This window comes from Hibiscus syriacus, unplaced genomic scaffold, assembly GCF_006381635.1.
Source record: "Hibiscus syriacus cultivar Baekdansim isolate YM2019G1 unplaced genomic scaffold, ASM638163v2 tig00109980_pilon, whole genome shotgun sequence".
Classification (NCBI taxonomy): Eukaryota; Viridiplantae; Streptophyta; class Magnoliopsida; order Malvales; family Malvaceae; genus Hibiscus; species Hibiscus syriacus.
The window spans coordinates 569,835-584,278 of NW_024062547.1; the positions used below are offsets into that span (position 1 = coordinate 569,835).

At 34.2% G+C, this 14,444-nt stretch overlaps 1 pseudogene; it reads left to right on the top strand.

The window, feature by feature from the left end:
- Positions 1–7,927: 7,927 nt before the first annotated feature.
- Positions 7,928–11,903, top strand: LOC120211677 (annotated as a pseudogene).
- Positions 11,904–14,444: the final 2,541 nt, after the last annotated feature.

The window sequence follows — 14,444 nt, forward strand, 5'->3', positions numbered from 1 at the left end:
TCTCATCTCGTTTAAGCTATGCAAATTTTCTTGTTATAATGAAATAAGAGATCATAATTTACAAGAATTTATCTTACTCTCGTTAAACAAGTTAAATCATGTCTTGATTTCTTTTTTATATTTCATAGTTTTTTTTATAATTTAACATTATATATAAAAGAAGATAAAGTATTCCAGTAATATACTTTCATATCACACTAATAATTTCTAATGGTTAATTATGAAATTATAAATATATACATACGTACAATAAATTACTTAGCACGTACAAATATATAAATATATAAATTACTTATATCAATACTGCGTCAAAGTCTAAATTCTAAGGATGATTTCATACGATATCGATATTGTATAAATAATAACGATACTTATATCCTAGAAAACTTAGAATAAGATTCAAACAATCACTTTAAAATATCCCTAAACACTTGCTTTAAAGTCTTACATGATTCTAGAAGACGCAAGATTACCATGCATCTCATATTCCTATCTATTGTCTCACGCAGGGTTTCAAAAAACGTTCTGAAAATGCGATTTCGTCCTCGATATAGTGGTTTCGTCGCCGTCCGAGTTACCCACTATACCCGCAATAGAGCCCAATAGCGCCCGCAATAGCGCCCGCGATGACCACAATAACGGTAAATCCGAAATGACCGAAAACGCGACCGCGACCGTGATTTGAAACCCTAATCTCATGTATCCTATTGAAAAATTTGATTTTTGGGAAAGGACCATTGTTGTCAACACTAACGTTACCTTCTTGCAGGGTTATATTTTCTTCGACGAAAGTATTCTCCTGTTTCTTTGAGTTCTCAGAGTTATCAGCTACCATCGTCGCGTAAGACGATTATCTTTTAGTATTTGTCCTATTGATGGCGTCCATTGTTTCTGCCTCGTGGTTATTGTCTATTTCCTGCATATTGATGTCTTGCGAATCTTGTGGGGTGGATTGCGGGGTCTCATTCTCTTCAGTTGTCGTAGGATCTTCTTCTATATTCTTAACCTTCTTGGTGGTCCTATGTTCTTTCAGTATCAAAAGTGAACCAACTCTCTCATAGGACGGTTGGAGGTGGCATTCCACCCTTGATGGTGTTCGATCTTCTTGGTCATCCATTTTACGATTCTGGATTTGAATGGATTAATGTCGATACCATTTTTCGTCCGGGCAGGGAAAAGACTGATACCGATTCAGGGATTTTCTCTTTTGATTTTTTTTTTCGAAATGTGAGGAGTCGCCACCAATCATTTAAGGTGTGATTGGGACACCATGAAAACCGAGTAATTTTTATATAACATTTTATTTTTATCAAAATACCAAGTTTTAAGGTCTGCAAAAATCTATAAATCGGGTTTGGGAGTCAGTTATGTGTGGGAAAAGATTAGCACCCCACAAGCGCCCAAAATTGGTACCTAGTTGATTACCCTATATTTAAAATCAGAAATTTTGACTTTGATCTTTATTTAATTTGAAAATCATTACAGATGCAAAGTCGAAAAGGGTGTTCGTTTATTAAGGCTGATAGCATTCGCCCCTAACATAAGCGCGGGAGATCAACTATTGTGCCTAATAACCGAAATTGCCTTAATTTTAGAAATCATGATGTGGTCTTTGAAAAGGATGTCGACCTATTTCATGAATCACCAGTAGTCACTCCCTGAGCATACTTGCGGGAGATATACTATTAATTCCCTAATAAGTAAACATTGTCTTAGGTTTAAAATAAAATACAATCAAACAAATTTTTGTTTAATCCTAATTAAGCTAAGGCAAATTAAAGGCTTTTTGTAACATCCTCAATATCGGGTTAGTGACTAAATTGTAAAGTTTCAAAATTTGGTGATTAAAGTAGAATAATTGAATAGTTTAAGGACTTATATAAAAATGTTGTGTAGGATTAAATTATAAAGAGGGAATAATTGAAGGATAAAATGGTCATTTGCAAGGAAAATAATTAAGTATGGTTATATATATTAACCACGTGGGGGGATAGGGGAACCAAATGAGTTTCCAGAGTTTTCTTCTTCTCATTTCTTCCTCACGCATGGAAGCCAAGAACAAGATGAGTTTTTAGTTAGTTAATTTCTTGTTGAATTTAAGGTTGGTTTATGATCATTAGATGATAACTAAGCTTAAGGAAAGCTTAAGTTATCTTAAAATCAAAAGATGAAGAAGTTAGGAGAGATTAAAGATTAGAAGTTCTTGAGTGAAATCTTGAAATAGAGTTAATAATTAAAATTGGAAGATGGATTTGACTTGTCATCAACCTAATTAATAAGTATTAAGTGTTAGAATTGAATTTAGAACATGTTGAAATTTGAGTATGATTCTTGAATTTCATAAGGAGAAGAGGATATGGAGGTTAAGGATGGGATAAATGAATATAAATGAGGATAAACATGTGTATGTGAGTAGGATTATGTAAGGGGATGAAATATGAAGTTTTTAAGCTAAGTTGAGTAATTTTCGTGCATAAAATGTGAATTCTGGTTGGTGTGTATCGGTACATATTGAACATGTACCAATACATCAAGGGTAAATTTTCAGAAAATGTTCAAAGTGTACCGATACACAGAAAGTGTATCGATATACCCCTTAAAATGAAAACATCGAATGTAATTTATGTATCGATACATAGGTAGTGTATCGATACACACGTTAAGGAATGTATCGATACCTACCTTAAATAAAAGATGAAAGTAGTTTTTCTCTTAGTCTAATGAATGAAAGATTAGAGTATATAAATTAGAATACTGATATGGATCCATGTATTATTATGTAGATATAGAACGTAATCCCGTTCCAGAACAATAGAAGAATTAGGATCAAATCAAAGCAAGCAAGGCTAAGGTGAGTGCATAATATAGGTATAATTTAATGGAAATAAGACTTGTGATAAGTCTATTTCCTAGATTAATTTCATAGTATAATAGTTATGAACATGCATGCATTATAGTCTTTATTAAATATGCATAAGTCATATATATTTACATATGATTCACTACATGTCATATGACTTATATGAATGTATTTAAATACTTGTGTCATAGAATATGATATGGATGATCATATGTGCATGTGAAATGTGATACAAGAAAAGATATATGTGATTACTATGGAAATTATATAAGTACATGTTTATATGAAGTAAAATATTAATGCCCATGTTATGTAATATGAGAGCGCTAGGTATAGTTGGCACGCCAAGAGTCAAGGGTTTCATAGGTCCTTCGAGATATACTCACAGTCCTTCGGGATAAATTTTATATGCCACTTAGTAGGACTTATACGAGCTGTGGTGACAGCAGATGTGCACAACCTCTATGTACTTGAACACCTTAAGTTTTCAGTATATACATGGTCCTGTCAATAATATAAATAGGGTGTATTCATTATATGTTATAGTATTAGCATTGTTTATAATGAATAAAAAGAAATAAAATGGAATTATGAATATCGTGTTGCATGTTCATATTCATAAAAATACAATATCATAAGTTTATGCCTCACTAAGTCTATGACTTAGCGTGTAAGTGATTTACACGTAGATACAGAAAAGCAAGAAGATCATTCCTAGGAGCAACAGAGCAGCATATCATAGCTTGAAGATTAGATCAGAAGCCTTTACATGGTATGTTTGTTTATGCAATCTATGTGTTGGCATGTAAATAGAGTCGGATAGTACTTAAGCTCTAGTCAAGTTGTAATGTTTTGAACTTAATGATGTAAACATAGTTTTTGATGTTAATAAAAGTTTAAATTTACTATGGTTTTTATAAATGTACGAGCTTTGAAAAGTCAATATGACACCTTGGGTTCGTATTCGGGTCAGATACGGGTTGAGGGTGTTATATTTAATGGTATCAGAGCTACGGTTTAGTCGATTCTCGGTATAAACAGAAGTCCATAGTGTCTTAAAACGTGTATATGCCAAAATAGTAATAAGAACTTCTGATATGATAAGAGTAATGAGTATGATGGTTAGCTAATAGAGACATTTGGTTATCTCTTTTTAGATGTCCGGACAAGATAGCTCCTGAAGTGAAGCGAGAGATGAGAGGCTAGCCGAAAGTAGTAATTCACCTGTCCTGGCCAGACAAGGTGAAGAACAATCACCTTCTGGAGTGCCTGTACAAGACCAAGATGTCTTCTTCAGGACGTTGGACGCAATCTTGATGTGTTTCCAACCTCATGCCTCCTCAACACAGATGATGAATGTTGCAAATGAGCTGAAGGGATTAGGAGCTCCTGAATTCAAAGGTAAAGCTGAGGAAGGTCCTTTTGTTGCAGACCTTTGGCTCAACAATGTGAATATCATGTTAGAGGGACTCCACTGTTTGATGTGGAGAAGTTAGACAGAGTGGTCTCCTTGCTTCGTGGGCAAGCGAGAATTTGGTGGACAAATATAACTTTGAGAATAACCAGTGACCAGGTGACATGGTCTATGTTCCTTGAAGAGTTTAGGCTCAAGTACATAAAAGATCAATTTATAAAACAAATGAATCAAGAATTTCTGAATCTGAAGAAAATGAATCGCACGGTGTATGAGTGTGATTTTAACAAATTGAGCCATTTTGCGGCTGAATTGGTGCCTACAGAGATAGATGCATGTGAGTGGTTTATTGAGGGCTTGCGTCTAAAGCTAAAAGATATATTGATTATGCTGAACCTGTCCTTGTTTCAAGAGGTAGTAAACCGTGCTAAAGCTCTAAATAGAGTTTAGAATGAACGGTTTAGGGAACAAAAATCTCAACCGTAAAAAAGAACTAGAGTTCCATCGAGTTCTGCACCGCCTAAGAGAGGTAGAGATTTTGCTTTCAATCTCAGGCGAGGTCAGAATCTGTGGTATCCTCTGCTAGAGGATCAAATCAGGAAAGAGCTACAAAACCCAATCTGTAGGGTCTAGTGATGGGTGAGCACAACAGAGTCATGTTAGGCAGTGTCAGATTTATAGAAGAAATCATAGTGGGATATGCAGAGTAAAAACTGGAGCTTGTTTCCGTTGTGGGGAAGCAGGACATTTCATGAGAGACTGTCCCTTGAGGGCTGGAGAGCATGCTCAACAGGAGAGATCTGCTTCAATGTCTCAGAGGGGAAGAGGTAGAGGAAGAGGTAGAAGTCAACTGAATCCTCTACTCAACAGGAAATTCGCTCCATTGCTAGAGTATATAGCCTCAAAACCAATAAAGACCGGGATGATCCAGAGATAATAACAGGTACCTTTCTACTGTTTGATAAATGTGTTATGGTTTTGATTGATCTGGGGTCTACATATTCTTACATTAGTAGTAAGTTAGTAAGGTAATTGAATATTTCGTTAGAAGCTACTAGCAATGAGATGATAGTGACGAATCCATTAGGGCATAGTGCTCGTGTGAATTTGGTATGTCGAGGATGTCCCATACAGGTTCAGGGAATTGAATTCCCTGCTAATCTGATGGAATTACCCTTTGAAGAATTTGAGGTGATTCTGGGAATGGACTGGTTATACCGTTATCATGCAAATGTTGATTGTAGATTGAAGAGAGTAACGTTAATCAGTTAAGATGGATTGGAAGTGGTAGTGTTTAGTGAAAGATGTAATCCATTAGCAAATGTCATCTCGGTGATGTCAGCAAAGAAGCTATTGTTACAGGGATGTCAGGGTTTTATGGCTAATGTACGGGATACTAGAACCAAGGAAAAAAGATTAGAAGAAATCTCTATAGTCAAATAGTTTCCTGATGTTTTTCCAGCAGAATTACTTGGATTACCTCCAGATAGAAAAGTGGAATTCCAAATTGAAATAATGCCTGGAACTACACCCATTACCATGGCACCATACAGAATGGCTCCAAAAGAGTTGCAAGAATTAAAGATACAGTTACATGAGTTGTTGGACAAAGGATTCATAAGACCGAGTATTTCGCTATGGGGAGCTCCAGTATTGTTTGTTAAAAAGAATGATGGGTCAATGCGTCTCTGCATCAACTATAAGCAATTCAATAAAGTAACCATTAATAATAGGTATAATCTCCCTAGGATCGATGATTTATTTGACCAGTTGAGAGGAGCTTCTATTTTCTCTAAGATTGATTTACGACCTGGATATCATCAATTGAAAGTTCAGGAAAAGATACTCTAAAGACCGCATTTAGAATGAGATATGGTCACTCTGAGTTCATTGTGATGCCTTTTGGAGTTACAAAGGCATCAACTGCCTTTATGGATTTAATGAATAGAATATTTCAACCGTATCTAGACCAATTTGTAGTGGTTTTCATCGATGACATATTGGTGTATTCAAAGACAAAAGAAGATCATAGTGTGCACTTGAGAACAATGTTGCAGATTCTACGAACAAGAAGTTATATTCCAAGCTATCCACATGTGAGTTCTGGTTGAATGAAGTAATATTCCTTGTACATGTGATTTCCGCGGAATGAATTCGAGTAGATCCTCAAAAAGTAAACACTATTCTTGAATGGGAGGTTCCCAAGAATGTATCCGAAGTTTGAATTTTTCTGGGACTTGCAGGTTATTATCGAAGGTTCGTTAAGAACTTTTCGATGATCTCTTTACCCTTAACTAAGCTGATGAGAAAAGGAGTAACATTTGTGTTGACTCCTAAATGTCAAGAAAGTTTGATATGTTGAAAAAGATTTTGACAGAAGCTCCAGTATTAGTTCAACCTGAGTTCGGTAAAAACTATGTGGTCTATAGTGACGTGTCCTATAATGGCTTGGGATGTGTATTGATGCAAGAGGGTAAAGTGGTGGCATATACATTGAGGCAATTAAAACCACACGAGAATAATTATCCTACGCATGATCTGGAGATGGTTGTAGTGGTATTCGCTCTTAAAATATGACGTCACTACTTGTATGGAGAACGCTGCTACTTGTATACAATCATAAAAGCATGAAGTATCTGATGACTCAGAAGGACTTAAATTTAAGGTAAAGAAGATGGGTGGAATTTCTAAAAGACTATGATGTAGTAATTGACTTCCATCCTGGAAAAGCAAATGTAGTGGCAGATGCTTTAATCCAGAAGACGTTTGCAGCCTTACGAGCTCTAGATGCTAGTTTGTCATTGAATGATGATGGTGTTTTATGTGCAGAATTATCTCTTCGGCCATCATGGATAGATAGAGTCAATGAATTGCAAGCTAGAGATGAAAATTGCATAAAAAGGTTACGACAAGTACATAATTAAAAGCTTACTGATTATGATATTAAAGCGGATGAGAATCTATACTTTCGAGGGAGATTAGTAATTCCAGATAATGATGAATTGAAAAATGATTTGTTCATAGAAGCTCACTATAGTCCTTTGACGATGCACCCAGGAAGAAACAAAATGTATATGGATCTCAAGAGTCGTTATCGGTGGCCAGGAATGAAAAGAAATATTACATAATTTATGTCCAAATTTTTGACTTGTCAGCAAGTCAAAGCTAAGGATCAGGTTCCGTCAGGATTATTGCAACCAATGTCGATTCCTTAGTGGAAATGGGAGAATATAACAATGGATTTTGTAATAGGGTTACCTTTGACTCCAAAAAAAAGATTTTATTTGGGTGATTGTGGACAGATTGACTAAGTCAGCTCATTTTATTCCAGTACGAACTGATTTCTCCATGGATAAATATGTCGAACTGTATATCAGGGAGATTATACGTTTACATGGTGTACATATTTCCATTATTTCTGATCGAGATCCTATATTCAAATCGAGGTTTTGGAAGTCTTTACATGTAGCGTTAGGAACTCGATTGAATTTTTGCATAACATTTCATCCTCAAACTGATGGACAATCTGAGTGAACGATCCAAATCCTAGAAGACATGTTGAGAGCATATTGATTGAATTCAAGGGATCGTGGGAAAGATATTTGCCACTTGTTGAATTTGCGTACAATAATAGTTATTAGTCAAACATCAAAATGGCTCCTTATGAGGCTTTATACGGAAGGAAGTGTCGTACGCCTTTGAACTGGTACGAGCTCAAAGATAGAGAAGTCATGGGTCCCGAGTTGATTCAGGAAGTGGAAGAAAAAGTTCATGTGATCCAAAACAATTTGAAAGCAGCAACTGATAGACAAAAATCGTATGCAAATCTAAAGAGAAATGAAATTGAATTCAGAGATAAAGTATTTTTAAAGGTGTCTCCATGGAAGAATGTGTTAAGATTTGGTCGAAAAGGAAAGTTGAGTCCTCGGTTTATTGGACCTTATAAGGTCATTAAGAGAGTTGGAAACACTACAAGAAAATATACCTTTAATGAAACACGAACGATGACACACGCTAATTTATGACCTGCAAAAAATGTGTGTCATAAAAAATGTCATGTTTTTTAAAATCTGAACGATTTATGACTTACAATAATGTGTGTCATATTTAATAGTCATAATACAAAAAATTTAGCAAAAACACGAAGTACACTTTTAATTGTGTGTCATCTGTAAAAGTCATCTTTTAATTTCCGTCTATTATTTTCATCATTTCCTGCTTCTAGTCATGGCCTCCTCGATAACCAGTTCACTCACGCATATTGTTTCCCCCCTCTTTCTCTTTTCCCCTTTTTCTCTTTGCATCTGTCCACTAGTTTTGCCATTCACCACAACGCAGACGAAGGGAGTAAAAATTCAAGGGTTTCCACAGGTATTCCTCGTTCTCTATTCCACCATTCAATTTGGGTTTGTTGATTTCTCAACTATATTTATTCATATCTCGTTTATTTTTTATTACAAATTTGGGGTTTTGTTGATTTCTATTTTGTTTGATTTAATGAGTTAGATGCTTTTACTTCATATATGTTGAAATTGAATCGAGTTTTGTTCTTTTGTGATTTTCTATTATTTGATTAATCGTACTAATTTGTTTATTTCAAAGGTTCTTTAAGTGTGTTATTTCGGTTTTTATACTTCAGTGGACTCTTGTGCTAGTTCTTCAACTCTTTTTTCTTTTTGGGTTTTGATGGATTATGTATTTTGTTCCAAAATGTTTAATTTTGATTGTCTTTTGATATATGTTTTTTATGCTTGTTGAAATGTTTACAGAGAGCCTATTCGTTTACCCCAATGTCGATTATTTGTTGCTTAAAAACTTTTGCATTTACCACATTGATGTTATATTCCTGTGAATTACTTATGCTAAGATCAAGTGCCCCTTGCCACCTCGTCCGCCGTCCTCCAACCCTCTAAAACGCAAGCTTCTCATGGAAAACCTCCATGAAAACCCCATCTCTGGAGCTTTCGATTCCAGTGTGAAGGTATTTCATTTTTTAACCAAACAAAAAACAGGTCTCTCTGTTCTCTATTCTCCGTTACTTTAACTATCTCATTTTTTTGCCACATTTTTTGTTACATCGTTTATTGGGTGAATTGTAGATTTGGAAGCAAAAGCTGATACAAATGGGAGCTAAGATCAAGACTCGGTTGTCGGATAAAGTGACTCATGTTTTTACTATCAGTTCATATGCTCTTTTGCACCGTGTCAATGAAGACCAATTGGCTCGCTTCAAAGGGGTTAGTGCTCTTTCTCGTCTTTTTAATTTGATGGTATTTCAACAGAATACTAGAAATTCTTTGGTGTCCTGACTTTGCTTGGGGAAAACCGCAACATTTCAATTCGGTAAATTGATAAAGAACATGTAATTATGACTTCAATGATTATTTTTAAATTCATAATTTTTTAGGGTTGTGTTTGGGAACTTAGATTCCAAGAATGAATGGTAGTGTATGTTAAATGAAACACAAGTGACATTCATGATTATAGATTTAGGTTAGCAGTGAATTTGACATATTTATAGATATTAGTAAATTTGAAATTCATATGTTTATACCTTCTACATATACAACCATACTGAACCTTAACTAATTTATACAGAATGCGTGTAGTTTGTTCCCATAATTTATATAACAAAGGAAATCCAAATCCAAAATTTGAAATATATATTCTAAACAGAGCATGGCGGTGGATTTGAAATACTTGTAGGTATTTTTGAATTTGGAATTCATCTTGTTATACCCTTTAAAATATATGGGTATATTGAACTTTAGCTGATTTGTATTTAGTGTGTTCGTTTCATTCTCACAATTTATATAGGAAGCTAAGTCCAGATTCATTCTATCAAATTCATCTTCCAGACATTGCAAAATTGTTATTTGAACAATTCATTTATAGTCACATCTGTTTTTAATATTTGTATTCAAATTGTACCAGTAATTGGGAATCCATTTTGATGTGTTGTGCGTATGTTGGAATTTATTTCTGAAGTGCTTGCTTGAAGTATAAGTTGTTTTGCAATAAATACTTGTTGCAGCATGTCCTGTTGTGTCAGTGGTTGGAGGACTGGTGAAAAGGTTTCTGAGGATTTCTATACCCTGAAAGTGGATCCGGCAGGACTGGATGTACCTAACAAGAGTCAAAAACCTAAACTAGCCAACAGAAATTCTTGCGACTATGATGAACAGTTAAATTGCAAAAGGATCAAATCCTCACCCGAGGAGATAAATAAAACTAACGAAGAAAGGAAAGAAGATATAGAAACTAACTCTGCATCAGTAACATCAGATACTGAGCCTTACTCTCCCAGTTCTATACCTAGCAGTCCTGAAAATCTCAGTACTCAAGATAAGGATGTGAATTCCCTGTTCCATTGTTGGTTCTGATGAAAGTTGAAACTTGTCTATTTTGTCCACTCTTTTTGTTTGCATAATGCAAATAATAGCCTTAAAAATAAGCGTCTTAACAGTAAGGTGTATGCTTTTAAGTTTCAAGCTTTTGTTGTGCTATTGCTTGTTTAATTATACTATGTTCGGTGATTAGGTTGGCACACCTACACCTTTGCAACACAGTCCACCAGATTTTAACAAAGACATCACAGAGATATTTGGGAAACTTGTGAACATATATAAAGGTGAGACTTGGTTGTGCTTAAGATAAAAGGTAAAAGATAAAAGGTCTACCTGGAATTGGAAAGTCAATGCAAGATCATGTAAGTGAACATGTTCTGATTTGAACTTTTGCTTGCAGTATTTGGTGCTTAGTTTGGTTAACTTGTTTTAATTTTTCCATTTAAGCTTTTCTGAGAGGGTAGTGATTTAGGACAGAGGTAGTAATATAAATTACCGAAAAATGCACCTTATAAGTGATTTGCAAAGATGTATAGACCTTTTAGTCTCTTTTTTTATAACAAAAACCTTTTAGTCCCCTAAAATTTATCCCAGACTGTTGGAATATTCATGCAGATTCAGGAGATAGTAACTACTGGAAAGTTATCCCAATTGGGGCATTTTGAAACTGATGAGAAGGTAAGATAAAAGGTTCCTTTTCAATTTAATTTAGACTACTCTTTTCTTTTTTATTTCTTTGGGTTTACTTTTACAAATATAAATTTTCTTTTGCAGGTAAGAACAATAAGTTTATTTGGCGAAGTTTGGGGAGTTGGCCCAGCTACATCCCTAAAATTATACGAGAAAGGACACCGCACATTAAATGACTTGAAGAACGAAGATTCTTTAACAAATTCTCAAGTGATAGGGTTGAAATATTTTGATGATATTAAGACAAGGATCCCTCGGCATGAGGTTAGACTACTATGTTCCTGCCAATGATTTTCATGATTGAAAATTTTCAGATATCCCTATCTTTGTGGAATCATTTTTGTTTTCTGAGTGAACATGCTCAACACATGGAATCTCTTTTACAGAAAGTTGCATATGGTATTGTACTTGGGGTGAGCACTCATATTTTAGACTAAACTAAGATTTCATAATACTTTAAATTTTGAATTTTTGTATAACCTTATTCTACTGCTAGAAGTTTTATGATGGTGTTCGACTATGTTTTGTACATATAATGTGTATACAGATTAAACTGATACCCACCCTTTCTACTTTAGCTTTTCCTCACTAAAAGGAAGGACTAGTATAAAAAAAAGTTGTGAAACTAATAATACACAAAATATGGGAGCTTTGACTACTATATAAGAAAAAAGGTTGTTTAGTCAGTTATTCATGTGTGCTATGATTAGGGATATAATTGAGCTGAGTCGAACTGATACATTGCTAAGCTCAAAGTCGGCTTTATAAGAAATCTTGAGACTTTAAATTTGGATTGAGCTTGACTGAGCTTCATTTTTCATGATTGAACCCTTCTTGTAATTCACTCTAGACACTCAAGCTCACTTGCTGGACTCTTGCAGCTTGGGTATGCTTTTTTATTTTTCCTTTCCTGTCATCCTTAATCTAGACTCTCTAGTTGTTATTTATTTGTACAAAAGGGTAGATATTTTACAACTTTGTCATAGTTTGATGCATAAACTATTCAGAATCTTTTAGCTTTCAAATAGTTAGCAAACTATAGTACGATGTACCATTTAGATGCAAGAAACGAGAAAGGAGGAAGGCGAGATTGATAGAGCATTGTTGTGGAAAAAGGCAAGACAAGTGAAAAAAGGAGGTTATGACCCGAATGTCCAGATTGTTGTTGATAAAATGGTAAGTTCCTGTGAACATTCCTACTTTATTTATTTTTTACTTATTGTTATAGCACCAAGTTAGTATATATATGTGTAAACTATCATATGGACTTGAAGTAGGATGTTATTCTAAACAAATTAATGCAAGTACTTGTTAGCAAGACTGAAAACTGTGAATTTGTGTCGTGATAATGTATATAATTTATATGAGAAGTTTTACTAATTAAATGTGTAAAATTTATTTTTATATATGCTTCTAAGAATGCATATGTAAAATTGGTCATTTTAGTACTCTTTGATAGTTATATACTTCACTTTAAATAAGTATAAATTATATACTTATTTCATATTTTTTACTTAGGTTGGCGATGGGAAGGAAGAATACACGGATGATGACATTGATGATATTTGCAAAGAATGTGTATCTTATGTGGCAAACTTTATTATGTCGTGATATTTTGTATCGACATATGATTACAATATTTTTGATAACTTAATGTTAATATATTGTATGCAAATGGATTGCTTATATATAATATGATATATATATTTAGTATTATGAGGCATTAAATGTGATTTAGTTTGATTATTTGTCAATCTACAATATATATATAAATATATATATAATTTACGACATACAATCACGACACACAAATGTGTGTCATCTTTTTTAATGACGTGTGTTTCAATGACACACAATGTAAGTCGTAAATATAAGTCATAAATACGTGTCATAAATTTATAACACACAAATGTGTGTCGTTTTCATTTATGATGGGGGCTTTAATGACGCACAATGCGCGTCATAAATGCACGTCATAAATGCATGTCATAAATGTGCATCATAGATTCATGACACATAATTGCATGTCATCTGAGATTTATGACGGTGGCTTCAATGATGAGAATTTGTGTGTCATCTGCACCCATAGATGACGTGCAATGTGCGTCATTAAAGGGGTTTTTTCTAGTAGTGAAACGTGGCATATCAATTAGCTTTGCCACCTGAAATGGAAAAGATACATAATGTCTTCCATATTTCAATGCTTCAGAAAGTATCGATCAGATCCCTCCCATATTGTAACACCAGAAGAGATCGAGGTTCAACCGGATTTGACTTATGAGGAAGAACCTATTCAAATTTTAGCTCATGAGGTTAAGCAATTAAGGAACAAGATTATTTCATTGGTTAAAGTCTTGTGGAGGAATCACAAGGTAGAGGAGCAACATGGGAGCGAGAAAAGGACATGAGGAACCAATACCCCCATCTCTTTGCATAATGAATATTCGAGGACAAATTTTCTTAAGGGGAGATTTGTAACATCCTCAATACCGGGTTAGAGACTAAATTGTAAAGTTTCAAAATTTGGTGATTAAAGTAGAATAATTGAATAGTTTAAGGACTTATATGAAAAATGTTGTGTATGATTAAATTATAAGAGGGAATAATTGAAGGACAAAATGTTCATTTGCAAGAAAAATAATTAAGTATGGTTATATATATATTAACCACGTGGGGGGGAACCAAATGAGTTTCCAGAGTTTTCTTCTTCTCCTTTCTTCTTCACGCGTGGAAGCCAAGAACAATGTGAGTTTTTGGTTAGTTAATTTCTTGTTGAATTTAAGGTTGGTTTATGATCATTAGATGATAACTAAGCTTAAGGAAAGCTTAAGTTATCTTAAAATCAAAAGATGAAGAAGTTAGGAGAGATTAAATATTAGAAGTTCTTGAGTGAAATCTTGAAATAGAGTTCATAATTAAAATTGGAAGTTGGATTTGACTTGTCATCAACCTAATTAAGAAGTATTAAGTGTTAAAATTGAATTTAGAACATGTTGAAATTTGAGTATGATTCTTGAATTTCATAAGGAGAAGAGGATATGGAGGTTAAGGATGGGATAAATGAATAAAAATGAGGATAAACATGTGTATGTGAGTAGGATTATGTAAGGGGATGAAATATGAAGTTTTTAAG